Source organism: Canis lupus, chromosome 27 (assembly GCF_003254725.2).
Source record: "Canis lupus dingo isolate Sandy chromosome 27, ASM325472v2, whole genome shotgun sequence".
NCBI classification, from domain to species: Eukaryota; Metazoa; Chordata; class Mammalia; order Carnivora; family Canidae; genus Canis; species Canis lupus.
Genome location: NC_064269.1, coordinates 13,022,673 through 13,042,681, shown reverse-complemented (window position 1 = coordinate 13,042,681; position 20,009 = coordinate 13,022,673). Strand labels below are relative to the sequence as shown.

The following is a 20,009-nucleotide window of genomic DNA, read 5'->3' as shown; positions in this document are numbered from 1 at the left end:
AATATTACATCTCACAGTGAAGTGCTATGAAGGAAAAACAATAGCGTGATATGATAGAGAATCTGAGTGGGGGTTAGGAGTGATGTTAGGAGTGTCATCACAGGAGTCTTCTGTGAGAGAGGACACTTAAGATTAGACTTGAAAAAATCATAGAAAGCCAATCATATGAAGAACCAGGAGACTTTTAGAAAAAAGGAACAACAAAGACTATGCTTTCAGAGGTCATTTCTATAGTTTGTTAGTAGAGAAGTTTCTTTGAATGTAGAGTACCTGAAACCATGAGGAGGTGGCACAGTGTTCTCTCCTCAGCATGAAGCTGGCTTTAGGTGTTGCTTCCTCAACTGTCTATTGCCATTGATGATTGTTCTTCTCCTCCTTCTGGGGAGTAAGAGGACACAGTCTGAGTGGAAGGGGAAAAAATAGAAAAAAGGAACAAGAAACTGAGTTTGGCACATTTAAGGAACAGAAGCAAGGCCAGAGTGGCTGGAACACAGTGAACAAAGAGCTGAGTGGTTGAGATGAGGTCAAAGAGGTGAGGAGGAGACAGAGTGTAACGGAGAAGTTGGACATTCAAACTATAATGCAAAGTCTTTATAAAATATTTGATGGGTGAGTGGTCTAAACTGATTCCTGTTTTTCAATGATTACTCTGGGTGATTTGACAAATAGCTGGGAATGGAAAGGAGGGAGACCAATGACCAGGTTATTGTACTAGGTTTAGAAAAAGAGAATGGTAGCTTTGATCAGAGTGACGGCCCTGTGAGACATTTGAATATGATCTGGAGGATGGATAATAGGAATTATTCTATTAAATTATCCTATTAAATCATAAGTGAGGGAAAGGGAAGAATGGAGGATGACTTCTACATTTTGGAATTGAGCATTTAATTGAATGTTGGGAAAATAATCCAAGCAAATTGGCATTTAATTTTGCAAGAATTGTTGCTGATACATTGCAGCATGATCACAAAAGGAGGAAGGAGGAATGAAAAAAAAAAAAAAACAGGGGGATCCCTGGGTGGCGCAGCGGTTTGGCGCCTGCCTTTGGCCCAGGGCGCGATCCTGGAGACCCGGGATCGAATCCCACGTCGGGCTCCCAGTGCATGGGCTCCCAGTGCATGGAGCCTGCTTCTCCCTCTGCCTGTGTCTCTGCCTCTCTCTCTTTCTCTCTGTGACTATCATAAATAAATAAAAAAAAAAAATTAAAAAAAAAAAAAGAAAAAAAAAGAAAAAAAAAACAGGAGACTGATAGGAAGTTTCACTTTTTGTTTGTTGCACTGATTGAATTTATGGTTTAATTTTACAGTGTTGTCAGGATTGGGCTGATGGCCCAAGAGCAGTTGTTCCTGCTGTAACATGCCCAGTCGTGTTGTCACCAAGTCTTCTCTGAGAGGTAACATGTAAGCTTGGACTTGAAAAATCATAGAAGTCTAGTCATAAAAGAGCCAGGAGAAGAACCTTTTCGGAAAAAGCAACAGCACTGAATTTGGCATTCAAAGTTTATAATCAAGACCAATTGTGGCTGGAGCATAGTAAGTGAAGAGCTGAGTGGTTTGAGATAAGATCAGAGAGAGTGAAGAAGCTGAGTGGTTTGAGATAAGATCAGAGAGGTAGGCAAGATCCAGACCATTTATAATGGGAAGAGTGGGGCATTCAAACTGTAATGTAAAGCCATTAGAGAATTTTACTTTAAGATTTATTTATTTATTTGAGAGAGAGAGAGAGAGAGAGGGAGAGAGAGAGAGCCTGAGGGAGGAGCAGAGGGAAAGGGAGAGAGAGAATCTCGAGTGGACTCCATGCTGAACACCGAGCCCCATGTGGGGCTCCACACAGGGCTCAATCCCAGAACCGTGGGGTCATGACCTGAGCCAAAATCAACAGTCAGATACTTGATTGACTGAATTGCCCAGGCACCCCATTAGAGAATTTTAAATGAGGGAAGACTTAAACAGTAGGAGGTTCAAGGTTTTTTCAGAGTGAGAGGCCATCCCAGAATGCATTAATCCTTGTGTCAACAGCCTTGTATGTCCTATCAATCCTGTTGACCTCTGCAAACATCCTCTCCAAAGAATGGTGAAGCACATGCGAAACTCCAGGCTTTCATATCATTTTCAAGCCTACAGTCCAAATGAACCACTGTAGTCTCCTTTTCCTGTTGTAACTGACCAGTTCCATGTCCTAGTTTCTTTGAGTTCACACCGAAAATTTGCTACTTAACAAAAGAATCCTTGATGGTATAAGAACCTTCTCAACCTGAGTGACAAAAAAAGTTGTAAACAGCAGTAGCAACATAGAAAAAATTCAGGCATTCAGGGAAAATAGAAAGGTAAGGTAAGCAGTTTTTAGTCATGTATACATGATTGATATACTATTTAAAACATATATATATATATCTCCCAACTTTCTTCAGGTAGATAACCAGCTGGAGAGGAATCCAGGCTTTGAGCCAATTTTATTGCAATGTCAAATGGTACAAATTTTTGGAAAAATGAATGATTATGTCCATGTAAAAGTTAAAGTAAATTTTCTTGTAAGTGTTGCTTCTAATTTGACAATTGGATGGCAGCAAAAAGCTCAGATTTCTTCTTAAACTATACTTTGTGCTTTCATTATATGCTGAGATACTTGTGCTACACATTCCTCTTAGTGTTACTGAATACTCAAAGAAAGGGCAATGGGACTAATGCGATGGCTTTTCTGACCTTCTTTTCTTCAGAAACAAGCAATAATTCAGAGTCCCCAAATTTGAATTTTACATATTCTCTACTTGTTCACGTTGATTTATGATTTTCCATGCTTTTATCAGCAAATTTTCACATTTCTTATAATGTTTTTTAAGATTTTATTTATTTATTCTTAGAGACACAGAGAGACAGAGACACAGGCAGAGGGAGAAGCAGGCTCCATGCAGAGAGCCTAACGTGGGACTCCATCCAGGGTCTCCAGGATCACATCCCTGGGCTGCAGGCAGCGCTAAACCGCTGCGCCACCAGGGCTGCCCATATTTCTTATAATTAACCTTCAAGTTAATGCTTCATTAAGGTAAAAGGTGATAGAGATATTCTTTCTATAGTGAGTAATTATTAACATGATCTTCAAAATTCAATGAATTCTGTTTCAAACATAAGTAAACTAAAAAAATTTAAAAAATGAACTCTCATGAATAAAACCATATCTATGTCATTCCTTATTATCTATTTAAATTCATTTGCTTTTAAAGATCTAATTCAAAAGTCACCCTTCTGAATACTTCTAAGATAACACATAATAAAAGAAGAGAGAAGTAACAGATGTTTTAGTTCTTACCAGAATTCCCAACCAACCAAATATAATCCTTGTCTTGAAAGCGCTTTTTATTTGTAATACTGTAACAACAAATGGTAACATTTATACCAACAAATGCATACAATAAAATGTAATAGTGGTATAATAAATTTATGTGTAAAATGTCAAAGTACAGAAGTGGTGGTGACTATCTGGGAGTGGTGTAAGAGGAAAAGTAGAAAAGTGTAGGTTTCCCAAAGGAAGTACCAGCTAACACTGTTTTAGAGAATAAACAAGAGTCTACCCAGTTGAAAAGTCTGAGTAACGAAGAGGGAGGAATAGATCTCAGGTTGAGGTAACAAGTATGAAGACAGAGTCAAGAAGAAAGCATGGCATTAGGAGTACTCTGTTTTAATTGGGTTCTTAATTCTTCAATCCTTCCTTTTTCATGGTCAACAAATATTTATTGAGTACCTATTATGCCCCATGTACTGTTTATGAAGTGAGCATATTGAAATGAACAAAAGAGAGTCAGTTTAAGCCACGGTGGAGCTTAAATTCTAAAGGAAAGATAGTCATATTTTACAAGATAGTCAATAAATCAAATGAGTACAAAAAATGTACAGTATTATAGCTAATGAAAAATACCATAGTCAAATAAGGAGGAAGAAAAGGAAATGAGAGTTCTAGGGTGGAGGGATGTCAATTTTAAGTGAGATGATGAGGGGTAGGTTGATTGAGAAGGTAACATTTTAATAAAAATCTGAAAAAGTAATTCACACAGGAATTGAGGATAACTATTTCTGGAAGGGAGACCAGCAGTACAAAAGCCCTATGATTGATTGGAGTGTGCCTCAGTTGAGGAATAGTGAAGAGGCCAATGTAGTTTCCAATCTGTTTTTCATTCTCTTTATGCTTATGCTTTAATCATAGTCAAATCTCAATCTTTGAGCATGCCTTGCTATTTTACATTATATCTTTTACACTTTTTTTCTTACTAGAAATGTTGTCTTAAGTTCTAGATACTGATAATTCTTCCTGTAAGAATATATCTAAACATCATCTCTATTTCCTTTTCCTCTCCCAGGTATATTAAGGTTCTGTTTTCATAATGTTCCTTTTTAACTTGTACCAAGGTAATTTTTTTCAGTTTTGGACATTTTGAGTTTGATATGATTCTGAATGATCCAAGTACATAAATGGACATATGAGTCTGCAGTGCAGAGTAGATCCAAGGTTGGACATGGAGATTTATAATATATATCATATATATATTATGGATATCATATAGTATACTATTCATGTATATATATATATAAATTTAGAAACCAAAGAATTCATAATATCATACAGGAGAAAATATAAAGTGATGAGAGTTAAGAATCAGCACAATTCTACATAAAATTAATATTGAGAGAAAGTGGAAGAGAGATACAAAGTAAGAGAATTTGGGGAAGGTGCTTTAGAGTTCTTACAGAATTAGAAAGAAACCCAGGAGAGAACTGAAAGGTGATAAGGACATATGAGGGCCACAGTAGAACATTTTCAGTTCTCTGGGTCTTGTATTGTAAATAGAGGGAAATACAGGGTCAGAGTAATTTTCTGTGAGGAAGGTTTGAACATACTTTTATAATAAGGGCAAGTCTAGAAAAATGGGTGTTGAAAATATAGGCAGTATTAATAATTGATGAAAAGGAGACAGGAGGAGAAGGGTTAAAAAAAACACAATATATTTGGTTGTAGTAGAAACTCATCAGCTTTTATTGGAACATCCATGAAAATTCAGAGAAAATTTAGTTACAAAAGCTTAGTAGGTTAAGTAATATCTAACAGGAATTTATCAATTTCTGGGTAGATTTCTTTCCAACTACTATGTCTTCTAGTTTTTTATATGTTATATAATGAGCATGAGTAATTTATTAAGTTGTGTTGAATTATTCAGGAAACAGTTTCTAGGGTGAAGATTTGTATGTAAATTTCCAACTTATTTGGGAAAATATCCATTGTAGACAAATTTTCCATTTTGCCCTAGAGCATAACTATAATAGCAGTTTTTAAATCCTTGTCTCCTAAGTATAATATCTGTGCTTACTCTTCTTAAGTATGAATCTCATTTTGTTTTTGTTTTTCTCTTGAGAGGCAAGCAATAGTAGGGAGAGGCAGGTATAGTAATTTTAGATTATATCCTGGACATTGCAATAATACACCATAGAGATTATGGATTCTGTTGTGTGTTTTTGAAGAATATGAATATGTTTCATTTGTTTGTTTAGAAGGTAGTTAACTGGGAGGTACTCAAATTCCAAACTCTGTCTTCCCTGTGGCAGGCAGCAGTTGAAATCTCTGTTAAATTCTTGTAGTAGTTCGCTATTGTTGCTGTAACAAATTATCACACAACAAAACAACTAAATGTATCCGCTTACTTAAATCAACAAAATGTCTTAAAACAAAAAAAATATTCTCTCACAATTCTTGACTCTGGAATGTACAAATCAGCATCACCGGGCCAAAATCAAGATGGCTCAGCATGGCCACCCTCCCTCAGTGGCTCTAGGAGAATCCGTTTTTTGCTTCCTCCAGATTCTGGTGGCTGCAGAGATTCCTTGGCATATGGCTGCACCATTCTAATTTTCAAGGCCAGCATCCTCAAATCTCCCTCTGCTCTGTCTTCACATCACCATCTGCTCTGTATATAGTAAAATCTCTCTTGGCCTGCCTCTTACAAGGATGCATGTGATCACATTTAGGACCTAGTTGGATAATCCAGGATAATCTCCTGATCTCAGATCTCAATTCCTTAATCACTTCTGCAGAGACTTTGCCATATAAAGGAACATTCACAGGTTCCAGAGAGTAAGAGTCCATTATGCATCCTATTATAATTCTTTTTAACTTTATCTGTACTGCTTGGAATCTGTCCTGTGTATATATAGTTTAGGAGTCACTTTAAAATTTGTGTAGAGTTTATACTCTGGACTGATGATTCTCCCTGTCTGGATATCTCCTTTCTGGGACATTCTTGTCTCATTTTTTTTTTCATCATTATCTACAACTCTGTTTTCTAGTTCTTCAAGCCAGAAATATCCCCCCACCCCCTAGATTTATTCATCCTGTTTGGAACCCATCAGACCTTTTCTCAGGACCAAAGTGGTATAAAATGGGAGACTCACCTTTTCCCATCTCATTGTTTTCGTGTATAGACACCTCTTCAGGTTCTGCCTTCTTTGGGTTATTATCCAATGCCCTCAAATAGGTCTTCTCCTTCTCCTTCTCCTTCTTTCTCCTTCTCCTTCTCCTTCTCCTTCTCCTTCTCCTTCTCCTTCTCCTTCTCCTTCTCCTCCTCCTCCTCCTCCTCCTCCTCCTCCTCCTCCTCCTCCTCCTCCTCCTCCTCCTCCTTCTTCTTCTTCTTCTTCTCCTTCTTCTTCTTCTTCTTCTTCCAGAGCTTATAGGAGGGTGGATGGTTCAATAATAGCTACTTCTTTATTACTGGAAGCTGATACTCCCACATTCTTTTTAAGAGTACAAGGGGCATTAACCAAAAATGCTAATTTTGCATTATAAACAAAGCCTCAACATATTGCCAAGAGTTAAAATCTTCTTAGAGTATTTTCCTGAGAAAAGTAAAAATAAAATTTTGAAACAAAAAATAAGTGGAAAACTCCTAAATTACTATAAATTAAATAATGTACTTCTAAATTATCTTTGGATTGAAAAAGAAAAGCAGAGATTAGAAAATATTTAAATGGAATTATAATAAAGGTAACACATATTAAAACTTGTCAGATATAAAAAAGCGCTGCTTAGAGAAAATATTATAACCTTAAAGGCAATATTTAAAAAGATGAAATGCTAAAACATCAATGATATCATTTTCTACTTCAAGAATAGAGGAAAAGAACAAATCCAAACTAAGTAAGTAGAAGGAAATAATGGAGGTAAGGGCAGAAATCGATAAAATAGAAAACACATATTACAGAAAAATTAAAAAGTCAAATTGATATTTGAGATAATTAAGAAAATTTCTAAATACTGGAAAACTAATAGGGGAAAAACCTCACAATTTATCAACATCTAAAATGATAATTGGATCACAAATACAGATCTAAAAGATATTAAATACACACAAAAGGGGGTTTTATGAGCAACTTTATGGCAATAAACTTGAATTCTTTCCTCTGTACCTCTCCTTTTGCTTCTTTTGGTTGTTTTTTGGGGGTAGGATGTATATGTGGGTAGATGACCTTTTATAAAGATGCTAGTGCCATATTATTAACAAATAGTTTCACGTCATTCTGCCTCTCATTATATGTCATAGGAAACTGAGGATCATAGTTCTATCCCTAGCCTCTCAGCTATTTACTAGTTTAGAATAGAAGAAAGGTCTTCTAATGTCTCACCCTATGTCCAGTCCAGATGTGAAGGTATTCATCATTTCAAGGGTATACTTAGAAAATGAAATTTTCAGTGTTTATAGCGGTTGTTAGGAAAGAATGGAAAGGACATGTTAATTAAGGTTGACAATGGAGTTCACTATTAATAACTGACTCCCTACTCTCCGTGAATAACAGAGACCAAGCTCCAATTTAACAATTGAATTGAGCATTGTCCTTCTCCGTAAGTTTCATGAGTTGAAAAAAAATTGGAGGACATATTGGCTAAGGAGTAACATACCTTTTTGTTACATCACACATTCATTCCTGTTATGCAAATTGGGATGTATTAAGGAGAAATAGTGGATTCTACTGTGAGACAATGGAATCTGTGAAGATATCCTTGCAATGTCAGTAATACCTGTGGATTTCTATGAATCTGCCCTTTTGGTGCACAGCAGTCACTGACAAAACAAAAGGAATTCTAATCCTACTGTTTTTTTTTTTTTTTTTTTAAATTTTTTTTTAAATTTTATTTATGATAGGCACACAGTGAGAGAGAGAGAGAGAGAGGCAGAGACACAGGCAGAGGGAGAAGCAGGCTCCATGCACCGGGAGCCCGATGTGGGATTCGATCCCGGGTCTCCAGGATCACGCCCTGGGCCAAAGGCAGGCGCTAAACCGCTGCGCCACCCAGGGATCCCCCTACTGTTAATCTACAAAAATATTGCAGGGGCCCTGGTGAGTAGGAAACTGCTGCTGTTGACTGTATTTACAGAATTTAGTATTTGAAAACTATCTTCCCAGCCTCTTCCTCCAGTCACATGGTAGGGTGTGTTTGTGTGCATCCCTTAGCAATCATTTCTTATCGGCTATGTAAAAAGCTAGGTCAGTGGGCTGATGTGATCTTCTTTGAGATGCTGCATCCTGGGTTTAGCATGACTCTCTTTATACTAGTGGGCAGAGTCTCTTGTCTTTCTGCTCTGTTTAAATTTTTGATTGGAAAAGCCTCTTTTTTTCCCCCTTATTTTCCCCTCTTTGCTACAACAGGCTATGCTAGCAACTGTTCTGGGAAGCTTCGTTGTGAGGAACTGGTGGGTGGAGCAGAGAGAAAGAAAAGAAATATATACTGTGGAAAGCGGTACTGCTGCTGCAGTTTCCTTTCCTCTCACCAAGATTTAATCACTAGGTTGGAGGAAATTGGAATGTTTCAAGAAAGAGGGCCAATGCAGGCTGGAAGAAGGACGGGATGGGTGGCAGGAGAATTCAATAATAGGGCCAAAGGAAGTTTAGCAATGTAATAGCCAATAAATTGTGCTGTAGAACCCTGTGAGTTATTAGGGAATCAGAGCCAGCCAGAGAACCAGGCAAAATTTTCCTACTGTTTCTTTTAGAGATTTGCAAATGGGTTTCATGCCAGGCTGTCAAATACAGAGGATTCAGACGAATGTTTCTAGAGTTCTCTCTTTCTTACTTTAGGGACAGTATGTTCCAGAGGCAATCTGCCTAGCTAGTCACCCATTTCCATTAGCTTTCTTTATACCTGAACACCAGCCCCAATTCCTCTGATCCCAGTCTTATGAGGCAGACCTCCAACTTACAAGCAAACTTAGTCTCAGCAACTGATTATGTCCTGCCTAATTTCCAGTTAAAGTGGCATGCTTTCGTATATTTTTATAGATGCTGAGACATGAGTACGCTGCTGGATCAGTCTTGATAATTTCAAAAGGCGAGGTAGTTCAGGGAGAAAAAAGGGCAAGAACTCTGCTGGAAGAGATACGAAAGTTATTGTTCATTGTGATGAAAAAAATAAAGAAGGAGGAGCCCTAAGATCTGGGTTCTAGACTCATCTTTGCTTCTAAGTAGGTACAGGATCCTGAAAAAATTATAATTGATTCCTCCACAAAACAATGGGGGAAACTGATAATTTCTAAAGTTCTTTAAATTCTCACATTTTATAAACCATGTATTCACTTGTAAATACTGAATGTCTCAGGACATGGGTGGTTCAGTGGTTGACTGTCTGACTTCAGCTCAGAGCATGGTGCTGGGGTCCTAGGATTGAGTCCCACATCGGGCTCCCTAGGGGAAACCTGCTTCTCCCTCTGCCTGTGTCTCTGCCTCTCTCTCTGTGTCTCTTATGAATAAATAAAATCTTTAAAAAATAAAAATAAATGCTTAATGTCTCTTATACACCAAACATAATATACATAACTATTTTTTAATTACCATTACTTTCAAAGGAATACATTTCCTTGGCTACTTCAATTTCCTCAATTGTGAAAGGGAGCTAATAATGACTCTTCTGCTTACTTAAGAAAAAAGGGTGGATTTTTACCTGGAAGTGATTTGAAAAATGTAAAATGTACTCTAGCAGATACTTTTATTATATTCATATATATAAGAATATGTGTATTCCAGGAACATACATGCAGGTTTTACTCTCTGAGATAATAACCAATAACCTGGAGATAGTCTGTTCTATCTGAAAATATGAAAATATATGAGGTGCCTGATGCCCAGAAAGAAATTATAATTATCTTAATATTGTTCCCAATTTTTGTATATCTATGTGTGCACACAAACATACTCACACGTGCAGAGCTGTAATTATATCAGTGAGTATGCAAAGTAACATCGTCTGTTTGAAAAATAAGTATGCTCCATGACAGCTTGCCTACCTTATTCATCACTATATTTATAATAGCAATATTTGTTGAAGAAGGAATGAATTAAGGCATGAAAGAATGAGGATAGCAGAGATTTCTTTAGTATTCTTTTCACTTTCAATTTCAACTTTTGTGCTAACCTCAATGTTCAGCTCCTTTTCCTTGATACTCACCTTCCCCTCACTGCTTAAATCTCAGGGAGGGCCTGCTAGAGTTCATTGTTACTCAAAATAATTTAGGTTTAGGAATCAAACAATGTTAGCATTGAAAATGCTTATTCTTTACTATAGTATTTTACTATATTCATTGCTTCCTGATCCCTCTTTGATGTCTTTGTATGTATTATTCTTATTTAGTTCCCTAGCACCTAACACAGGGTGTGGCACAGAATAAGTACTCAGGTAATGCACTACGTAATGCATGATTTTTCCAATTCAATGGGACAGGCGGTGTGGAGTAGAGATGCAAGACCAAGGGACATATTATGTAGAAACATGACTGATTGGTTTTGAAACTTGCCATTACATTTTTAGTTATTCCCATTCAGTGGTAGGTGCATTCCCAGTATCAAAGCCGTACCTATTGTTCTCTATCTTTAGGGTCTCTTCTCACTTCCAAATACACTAATCTAAATCATCCAGTTTTATAAAGAGAACATTTTATGAGGAGTCTGGCCTAATAAACAACCACAAGCACTAAGGTAAGAGCTTACACTTATTTAGTATTTAATAACAATACCAACTTCTCCAGCAGTTGTCCAGTGAGTTGTGTCATGTTCAGCCCCAGTTAAGAAACTATTTACTTTAGGTGGATGAAGAACTTGGCTATCTGCAGAAAGGAGGCAGCCTGCAAGTGAGAAGACTGTTTCCTTATATGGCACTAAAATAAGATACTTCCCTTCCTCCAATCTGACTGATCATCTTTCAATCATTTCCCCCCACTTAAGAAGTGCCTTGAATTCCACAGCTTCCTGATTCCACCTGGACAAATGGCTGGGATGAAAGATGGGAACAAAGTTGTTTTATCCTTGGCTCTCTTCACCTACAAGGTAGGCTTGGGATCACCTAGGTTTGTGTTGGCTTATACATCCTCTGCAGCCTCAGGGTTTGAGCACAAAAGGAATGAGGGACTAAAATTAGTAGAAAAGAAACAGGTTGATTATCAGTCTGGTGGTGATTATTTTAAGACCACCAAATGGGCTACCAAGGCAAGTCCCTTATGCAGTTTGGCCTTAACTTTCCTTCCTTTACTCTTTCTGGTTGTTATTGCAAAGCTTTCCCATTTAAAACAGTTTCTACCAGGGGATATTTCGGAGTCTCTCTGCTGTACAGAACAATCAGTAGTGCAACCTTTCCTCTCCAGGAAAAACTGCCATGTTGCATTGAGGCAAAAAAAAAAAGGAAACTTGAAACAAATAAACAAACCCTTCATGTCTTTTTACTTCTTGTGATTTTTTTTTTTTCTTGACTTAAGTATATGCATTTCTGTATTTTGCTCCATTCTTAACTGAAGTTCGTGTTTCTCTGTCAAGGCACTGCTCCTGGTATTTTCTCCTGTAAAATCTCTGGACAGGGCTGGGTGTCTGGTTATGCCTGGCCCTTCCCTCTCTCTTGGAGGGGGAAGAGGGGGGTCTCAGATGACAAGTCATCAAGCCAGTTTCCCCTCCTCTTCGGGGTTCTTGATCCGGTGGCAGCAGGGTTGGGTTCCAGGGACTGCAGAGACCCTTCGCAGTTGGGTTTCGCAGCTGCCTGGGTCCGCAGCGAGCCCTGGGCCGGGGTGAGAGTGGCACCCCGCCTATCCAATGAGAGACGCGGGTTTCTCTCCCGTGCCCGCCCCGCTTTCCCCGCGGCCCCAATGACCGCTCTAAAAGGGCCGGCTTCTGCTGTCAAGTAGCTGGGCTGGGCTCCGCCGAGGCTGGGAGGGACGCGGGGTGCGGAGATGCGCTCCCAGGTGTTTGCAGCGCGAGTGGGAAACCTGTAGGTGATGGTCCAGCTGTGCCGCGCCGACCCGAGCAGGAGCAGAGAACACAGGTAGGAGGCAGGACTTTTCCTTCTTTGCAGATAGGAGGAAAAAAAAAAAATGCATGCGTATTTTCCTGCTGCCGCTGCCTGCCTTCCCCTTCCCCTTCCCCCAGCCCTGCCCCGCCCTCGGCACCCCCAAATCTGATGTGGTCGCCGCAGCTCTCGCCGTGAAGTACGGTGGAAGGACTGGGATGGGGGCTGTCTGGGTGCTGGGATGGGGGGTGCCGGAGCCCCGGTGTCGGGCGGGGCGGGGCAGCAGCGCCCCAGGCCAGGGCACCGCCGAGCCTCCATCTGTGTCTCGTCAACTTTCCTCCCGAGGCTCCGGCTGCCGCGGCCGGTGACGCGCCCAGGGAATGCCCGGCCTCAGGGGAGGGTTTGGGGGCGCAGCCCGGTCTGCAGCCGGGAGCCCGCGGGGAGCTTCCTCCGCTCCGCACCTGCTGGTTCTCCCTGTCCTACCTGGCGTCTAGACCCGCAGCACATCCCTGCAAGGACGGGGGATGAGTGCGCGGAGGGCAGCGAGGCACTTGTTCAGTTCCCCGGCTCCTCCGTTGAGGACTGGCTCCCTCCAGGAGCGGGGGGTGGGGAGGAAACCCCGCACCTCTAAGGGCATTTACCGGTTGATGATGTCTCCATTGAGAAGACCTGGCCCTTCTCCCAGGATCTGCTGCAGACCGAGGTTGGGAGAGGCCGGGCAGGCATCTCCTCTCCTCTCCACTCCACTCCTCTCCTCTCCTCTCCTCTCCTCTCCTCTCCTCTCCTCTCCTCTCCTCTCCTCTCCTCTCCTCTCCTCTCCTCTCCTCCCAGCCTGGTGCTGCCTATGGGAAAGAAACCACCTTTTCGCCTAGTTTCTAAAACAAATGGGTTTATCCTCGGGGATTCCCAGAGTCAAGTAATTGTGCCCGGATGGGCTCCCCGCGGCTGCTGCGAGGCAGCCTCCCCGGGTGACCGCATCTGGGTGCATCTGGGTAGTAGGTGTTGGCCCAATGCCGGTTCCTGCAGGAGTCAGATTGCTGGAAGCAGTAGGCAGAGGAATTGCAGAGAAATTAGAGGCTGCATCACTCAGGGGAACCAACCGATGACATCCTGCTTTGAAGATTACTGAAAAATTGGGGTGATGAGGAAAAAAGAGAGGGGAAAGCTGCAACCTTTTCTCATTTATCCATGCCCAATCCAGCATGGGCATTTGTATGTCTGCTCGTGTGTGCACATCTCCAAGGTGGAGCTATATATAGCTCTTGCACACCCAGCCCTGTTTGCCTGCTGCTGAGCAGGCTGCCTGGGCCTTCTGAAGCAATCTGGAAGCACTGAGTGGGAGGGGCAAAAAGGAATCAAATTCTCCATTGGGGGAAAAGCCGGAGAAGATGTGTTCAGACTGAGGAAACCTGCAAGGAATAATGTCTCTGTAACGCACAGCACATGAATGTCAGTATTTCCAGATACTATTTTAAATACATTCTTAGAGTGCTATTTGATCTTCATCCATTTCCCTGGTTTTTTCAGCTTTACAGTGTACACACGAACCTTACCAGCCTGAAACGAACGTAGCACACATATCAAATAAACACATATATCTGAGGTATTTTATTAAACTCATCAGAGCATAATGGCTTGCATATGCCCTACCTTCACTGTTGGGTTGTAAATTTATTTGGATGGTAACTTACAGCTAGTGCATTTGGAGATCTGGAGGAAAAGATCCACCCACCTTGCAAGATATAAAACTGAGGGGCCTTTAGAACCTTTGAAGATAGCTTTAATCTATTTCTTGGTATAAATTTTATTTGTAGACCCGATATTTAAATGTGTGCTGCTTTTTCACATCATGTCTATTTGCATTACATGTCTTTTATAGATGTATATGCATTTATTTTCCCCATTGCCTGAAGTTATTTAATCCGGATGGTAACTTTTTCATTTTCTTTGATGAGAAAACTAAGATTTAGAGGATACAAGAAATTTGCCTAAAGCCTTCTAAAATTCCACTATTTCAACCCTAATATTTCAGCAACCTACTATGGATTATATTGCATAGCAGTGTCCCCTTGAATAAAATACTTCAACTTCCTGTGATTTTTGGTATTGATAACAAAATTTGGTCAGTGTTACACCAGTAACAATACAGGCCAAGGTTATTCGGTTATTTGGATGCTCAGTCTTATTTTATTTATTTATTTCTTTAACCCTTATATGTATGTCTGATTTGTCTTCTAATTAGGCAAGGAAGCACTTCGCAGAAAGACTATGACCTATATTTTTGTATACTCCACCACACTGAACACAGTTCTAGGTAGGCTTGAAGATTCTTATTGAGGATGTCTCATCATAAGGAATCATTTGGAGCAATGATTGAAGGATAATAAGTTTATTAATAGGATAAATGTGTTGGGAACTACATTTGGAAACTTCCTTTGGATTTATCCTTTCCATGAGGAGGAATGGCTGACATGAGGCATTTCTGTAGCTTTCCACAGAATGGTTCAATTTTCCAATAGGAGTTATGGCTCTGTACAGGTTATTCTATACAGTGTCTCTTATCTGTGCCCCTTGAGACTGACTAAAGAGCAAGTTGAAAGACCATTTATATTTTTCTATACAAAACATGCTATGTTATATTGCTATTAAAAAAGAAAACAACAGTGTCTATCCATTTCCCATCACCATCTATTTCTGTATATAAATTGTCCATGGTTTACATCATAAAAAGGAACGCATTCTAAGTCATCAGTAAGTTCTTTAAATTCAATGTTTGTTTTTTTTAATTATTGCTGTATTATTCATTTTTCTTCCCCTTTGAACTACCATTTTTCATACTTTCCATCTCCTCCTGGAGATTTTACCTTTTTTTTTTTTTTTAAGATTATATTTAGTGTTCATGAGAGATACAGAGAGAGGCAGAGACATAGGCAGAGGGAGAAGCAGGCTCCCATGGTGAGCCCACTATGGGACTCGTTCCCAGGACCCCAGGATCCCAACCTGAGCCAAAGGCAGATGCTCAACCGCTGAGCCACCCAGGGGTCCCAGATTTTACTTCTGATACCACAATCATCTAATGTTATCATTTTTCTCTTACTTTTTCTAGACTTCTGTTCTTGGTCTCCCTCTTATCTCCTCTTCCTGCTTTAGGTTTTCAAGTGAATTCCCCAAATTGCTGCAATTTATCTTCTTGGAAACACAATTCTTCTGCATTTCTTTCTTAATATCTCCTCCATTAGCCATTCCAAATTATTAACCTAACAGCTAAGAGCACAGGCTTTGGAAAGAAGCCTACTTGCGTTAATATCTATATGTTATTATGCAGATAAGTGAATGTCAGTAAGTCAACTGGGGATTATAATAGCACTTACCTCAGAGTTTTTTGTGGGTTTTTTAATTAAATAAAATAATCCATGTAACACATGGTTGTATTCATTACTCATAAATAATTGCTATTCGTAGTAAGTCATAATTTTTTTTTGTTTTTTTTTCCCATTAATATTCATCACCCTTAAACTGGCTCTTAGCAAAGGATACCTCAGTTTTCCAGGCTTCTAATTTGTGATTAGTTTTCTTTTCTTTTTTTTTTTTTTTTCAGATTTCCTTCCTCTATCTCCAAGTGCCCACCATCATCTATTCAGTAATTAATTTGTCCATTTTAATTCTGATCTCTAACTTGTATCATATGTTTTCCCCAATACCAGTGTATATGTCCTTGCATGCCTTAGATTAGTACAGTAGGCAATTAATTTATCAACTCTCCCAATGTATGTCTTTCTGCTTAATCTAAGATGCCACATATTACTAACATATTTTTAATTTTCATTATTGATTATACTCTTGCAACTTTCATTGTGATTTACTTCATATCATCATATCCATACTGTGAACTTTGGAGCAGGAACACTTGGGTTCAAATTCTGAGAATAGCACTGACTAATTGCGGGACTTTGGAAACATAGCAGGAGGAAGATGGGTCACTATTTCATTATGATTGTATGAATAACCTATTACATAAAATAGCACTTAAAAGTATACTCATATAATATTACATTAAAACAACATTTTTATAATTATGAGAAAATACAGGATCTTTCAAGAAGAATTCAAAGTGAAAGAAAATTATACCATGCAGAGAGATCCACGCTCAACCTTCCAATTTTATTTTTATAAATATACATAGGTATTTTAAATGTGCAAATTTGGAATTAGAGTGAATATTCATTTTTATATTTAGCTTCTCCACCTTAACATCATACCATAACATTAGTTTATTTAATATTCTTACTAACCATGTTTTTTCATGGCTGTCATCTATTGTCTTATATAGTTAGAATCTTAAGATTGTTTCCTGTTTTTCACATTTATGGAAATGAACATAATTGTTAATTTTTGCATTTTTGACCATTTCCTTATAATAACTTCATAGATGTTACTGGATCAGATTTTTAAATATTTCAGACTCTTAATGCTTGTTGCCAAATTGCTCTAGCAAAAAGTTTATGCACAAATTAATACTCAGTATAAACCAGTTGGGCAGTAATCTGATTAACATTTGGAATTGTGGTTTTAAAAATTGTGACTGACATTTTGATAGTAGAAATTGTGTATCTGGTTATTTTGAATTGTGTTTCTATGATTTTGAATGATTTTGGATGATTTTGAGAAATGTTGTCATGTTTATTGGCTCTTTGTATTTCTTAATTTGTGGATTTCATTTGACTTTTGAGTTATAGTTTCTAACTCAATAGAAAAATCCATTTGTATACTGTGAAAATTTTCTTTACCTTTCTTTTTGTCTTTGATCTTTTATGTTTTTGGACATACAGATATTTGTAGCCTTACTATAGTTTAACATATAAGTCTATTTGTAGTAGTATTTTTCATTGCTTTCATACTCAGAAAACTTTCTTCTACCTGACAAAGAATTGAACATAAAAATACAAATTTGAGGGTTCTATTGCTGAACTTCTTTTATTCTTTGAAGTGGGATTTGGCTTATGTATATTGTGTATATATCACTGTGTGAAATGGCTCCTGGGGACATATAAAATACCTTCTCAGTCTATTAAGATCCCATTATTATTTATGTGGCTTTCCCAAGAAGTGAATAGTATCTTAATTCTTTCTGAGCTACTATCGTCCATTTCAAAAATGCCACAGGGCAAAACGTACTATGGAAGATATTAATGACCAGGTTACTCAACCAGAGCAAGGCACATTGTTTGCACAATTATCTGAGTGACTCAGGCACTAAATCTGCTTTTACTGGGATTATCCAGATGGTCCTTAATTCACTGGATAATTGTTCACCCCTGTACTTGATTTTGTTGATGTATACCAGACTGTGTCATTGCTTTTCCTACACAGTTTTATTTGTTACTAGTCTCTTATACTGAGGGTTAGCCACATTCATTTCTTTTATGAGTGGCAGTTCCCTTGGTCCTTGAAGAACACACGTGTTAGAGTTATGCAGAACTTTACAGGAAACCCAGTTTGGCCAATTAACAAACTGTGTGATGTTTGGCAAATTACTTAATCTCTTTAAGTCTTTGTTTCCCATGTAGGAAATAGGATATTCAGAGTTAAGAGTACTTATATCAGTCTCCCTCTCTTATGGTCTTCTTCTCAAGCACATTCTCCACACCATAATCAAAGTTCTCTCTCTAAAACCAATTTCATCTAGTGTCTTCTCTACTAAAAATAAGATGCCCAGAGTCCTTTGCATTTCACCTAAAGTTCTGTATTAAATGGTCCATGAAAAAACAAACAAACAAACAAACAAACAAAAAAAATAAATGGTCCATGATTGGGATGCCTGGGTGGCTCAGTGGTTGAGCATCTATCTGCCTTTGGCTCAAGGTGTGATCCTGTGGTCTGGGATGGAATTCTGTATCTGGCTCCCCACGGAAGCCTACTTCTCCCTCTGCCTATGTCTCTGCCTCTCTCTGTGTCTCTCATGAATAAATAAATAAAATCTTTAAAAAAAATGGTCCATGATTACTTCTCTAAATTCACTTTTTTATTTTTATAGACTCTTCTATTTCCGGTTTCCCACAATGCCAATAACACAGAACTATTTGCATTTCTCCTAATGCATCATATTTTCTCTCTTTTCCCCCCAAACTTCACTCTGAGTCCATACTCTCTTCTCTGCCATAAAGACCTTCCTCTTTCCTATAATGTAACTGAGACTGCCTAATGTCTTCAAGGCTCAGGTTAGTTGCCACATTCTCTAGGAGGATTTCCCTGAACGTGGGTGAGTTTGGAGTCCTTATTTAGTGCTTCCATAATAATCCATAGACACCCCAACCATAGCACTTACTATGCTAAATTGTAACTGATTGTTTACTTGTCTGTTACCCCACCATAAGCCACTGAGGATAGAAACCTCTTTCCTTTTAGTGTCCAATGAAGGCTCTGACTTAAAGTTGATACTTAATAAATATTTTTGGAACAAATGAATAAAGGAAAGTTAAGATTAAACTTGTTTTTAAGATTTTAAGGAATAGGGGTACCTGGGGGGTTCAGTGGTTGAGCATCTACCTTTGGCTCAGGGCATAATCCCAGGGTCCTAGGATCGAGTCCTGAGTCAGGCTCCCCGAAGAAACAGAAGCCTGTTTCTTCCTCTGCCTATGTCTCTGCCTCTCTGTGTCTCTCATGAATAAATAAATAAAATCTTAAAAAATATTTCAAAGAATAAAGGATTTATATCTCTATCTTGGAAACAAGCAAATAAAAACTAGAATCTATGTCAATCTTCACATTTTCTTTTAAGAGTTAACTTCATGGTTCTGTTGAGTTATATGAGATGCCTAAAAGAGAGTTCTTTAATAAGCAATTTTAAATGAAAATTCATGCCTTAGACATTGAATAATTCCCAAATGCTAGGCCGTTAGGTCACTCTCCTTTAAATAATTCTACATTTTAGAAAGAATAAGACATGTATAGTTACATGCACAATATGTGTCTATAATTTAGCTGTGTTGGAACTAATATCGACCAAATTAACCCCCTTTTTCTACATTTAATAAGAGATCTTCCATTGGTGTGATCTCTAGAAGTTTACAAACATGGTCACATGCATAGCTGCATTTGATTCTTTGCAACAATTCTAAAAGTTGGATAGAAAGGCATGATTATCCACACAGATAAGGAAAGAAGCTCAGAGAAATAAGTAGTTTGCCTAAAAGCATATTAGTTAGTGGCAAATTCGGACAAGAAGTAAAGTAATATTACTTACCGTTGCATGTTTTAGGTATTATCCTTAGCCAAAACATCTCACTGAGAGTTCTCAGCCACCATTCTGTCCAGGTCAAGGACATTGGTCTTGATAATCTGCTGAGATTCCTGAACAATCCAGTAAAAATTCACTGCACTAATATCCATATATGGTTTTTACTTTGGTTTTTAATCATCTGAGATGAAACCCACTATTTTATTTGATTATTTGCACAACATATGTGTATGTATGTGTGTATGGGTACATATTACACTTACAACTTTTTTTACTTCGAGTGTATTTCTTTTTGTTTCTGCCAAAAAGTACAATGCTCTTTCATTCATGTTTTCTTTACTAGAATTTTTTTTTTTTTAATTTACGATAGTCACAGAGAGAGAGAGAGGCAGAGACACAGGCAGAGGGAGAAGCAGGCTCCATGCACCAGGGAGCCCGACGTGGGATTCTATCCCTGGTCTCCAGGATCGCGCCC

The 20,009-nt window shown here is 38.6% G+C and overlaps 1 protein-coding gene and 1 non-coding gene across 4 annotated transcripts in view; both read left to right on the top strand.

Annotated features, from left to right (window-relative positions):
- The first annotated feature begins 203 nt into the window (after nucleotides 1-203).
- LOC112667594 (small nucleolar RNA U3) lies at nucleotides 204-409 on the top strand. The gene has a single exon (XR_003141183.1). It is a non-coding gene; the product is annotated as a small nucleolar RNA U3 (small nucleolar RNA).
- An 11,764-nt stretch (nucleotides 410-12,173) lies between these two features.
- The window catches only part of CNTN1 (contactin 1), a 349,178-nt gene continuing 341,342 nt past the window's right edge, over nucleotides 12,174-20,009 (top strand). The window contains exon 1 of one of the 3 annotated variants that reach the window (XM_025477276.3): nucleotides 12,174-12,333. The gene's annotated coding sequence lies outside the window, so the exon portion shown is untranslated. The remainder of the gene's footprint in view (nucleotides 12,334-20,009) is intronic. The other 2 variants (XM_025477273.3, XM_025477275.3) reach the window with 2 other exon arrangements.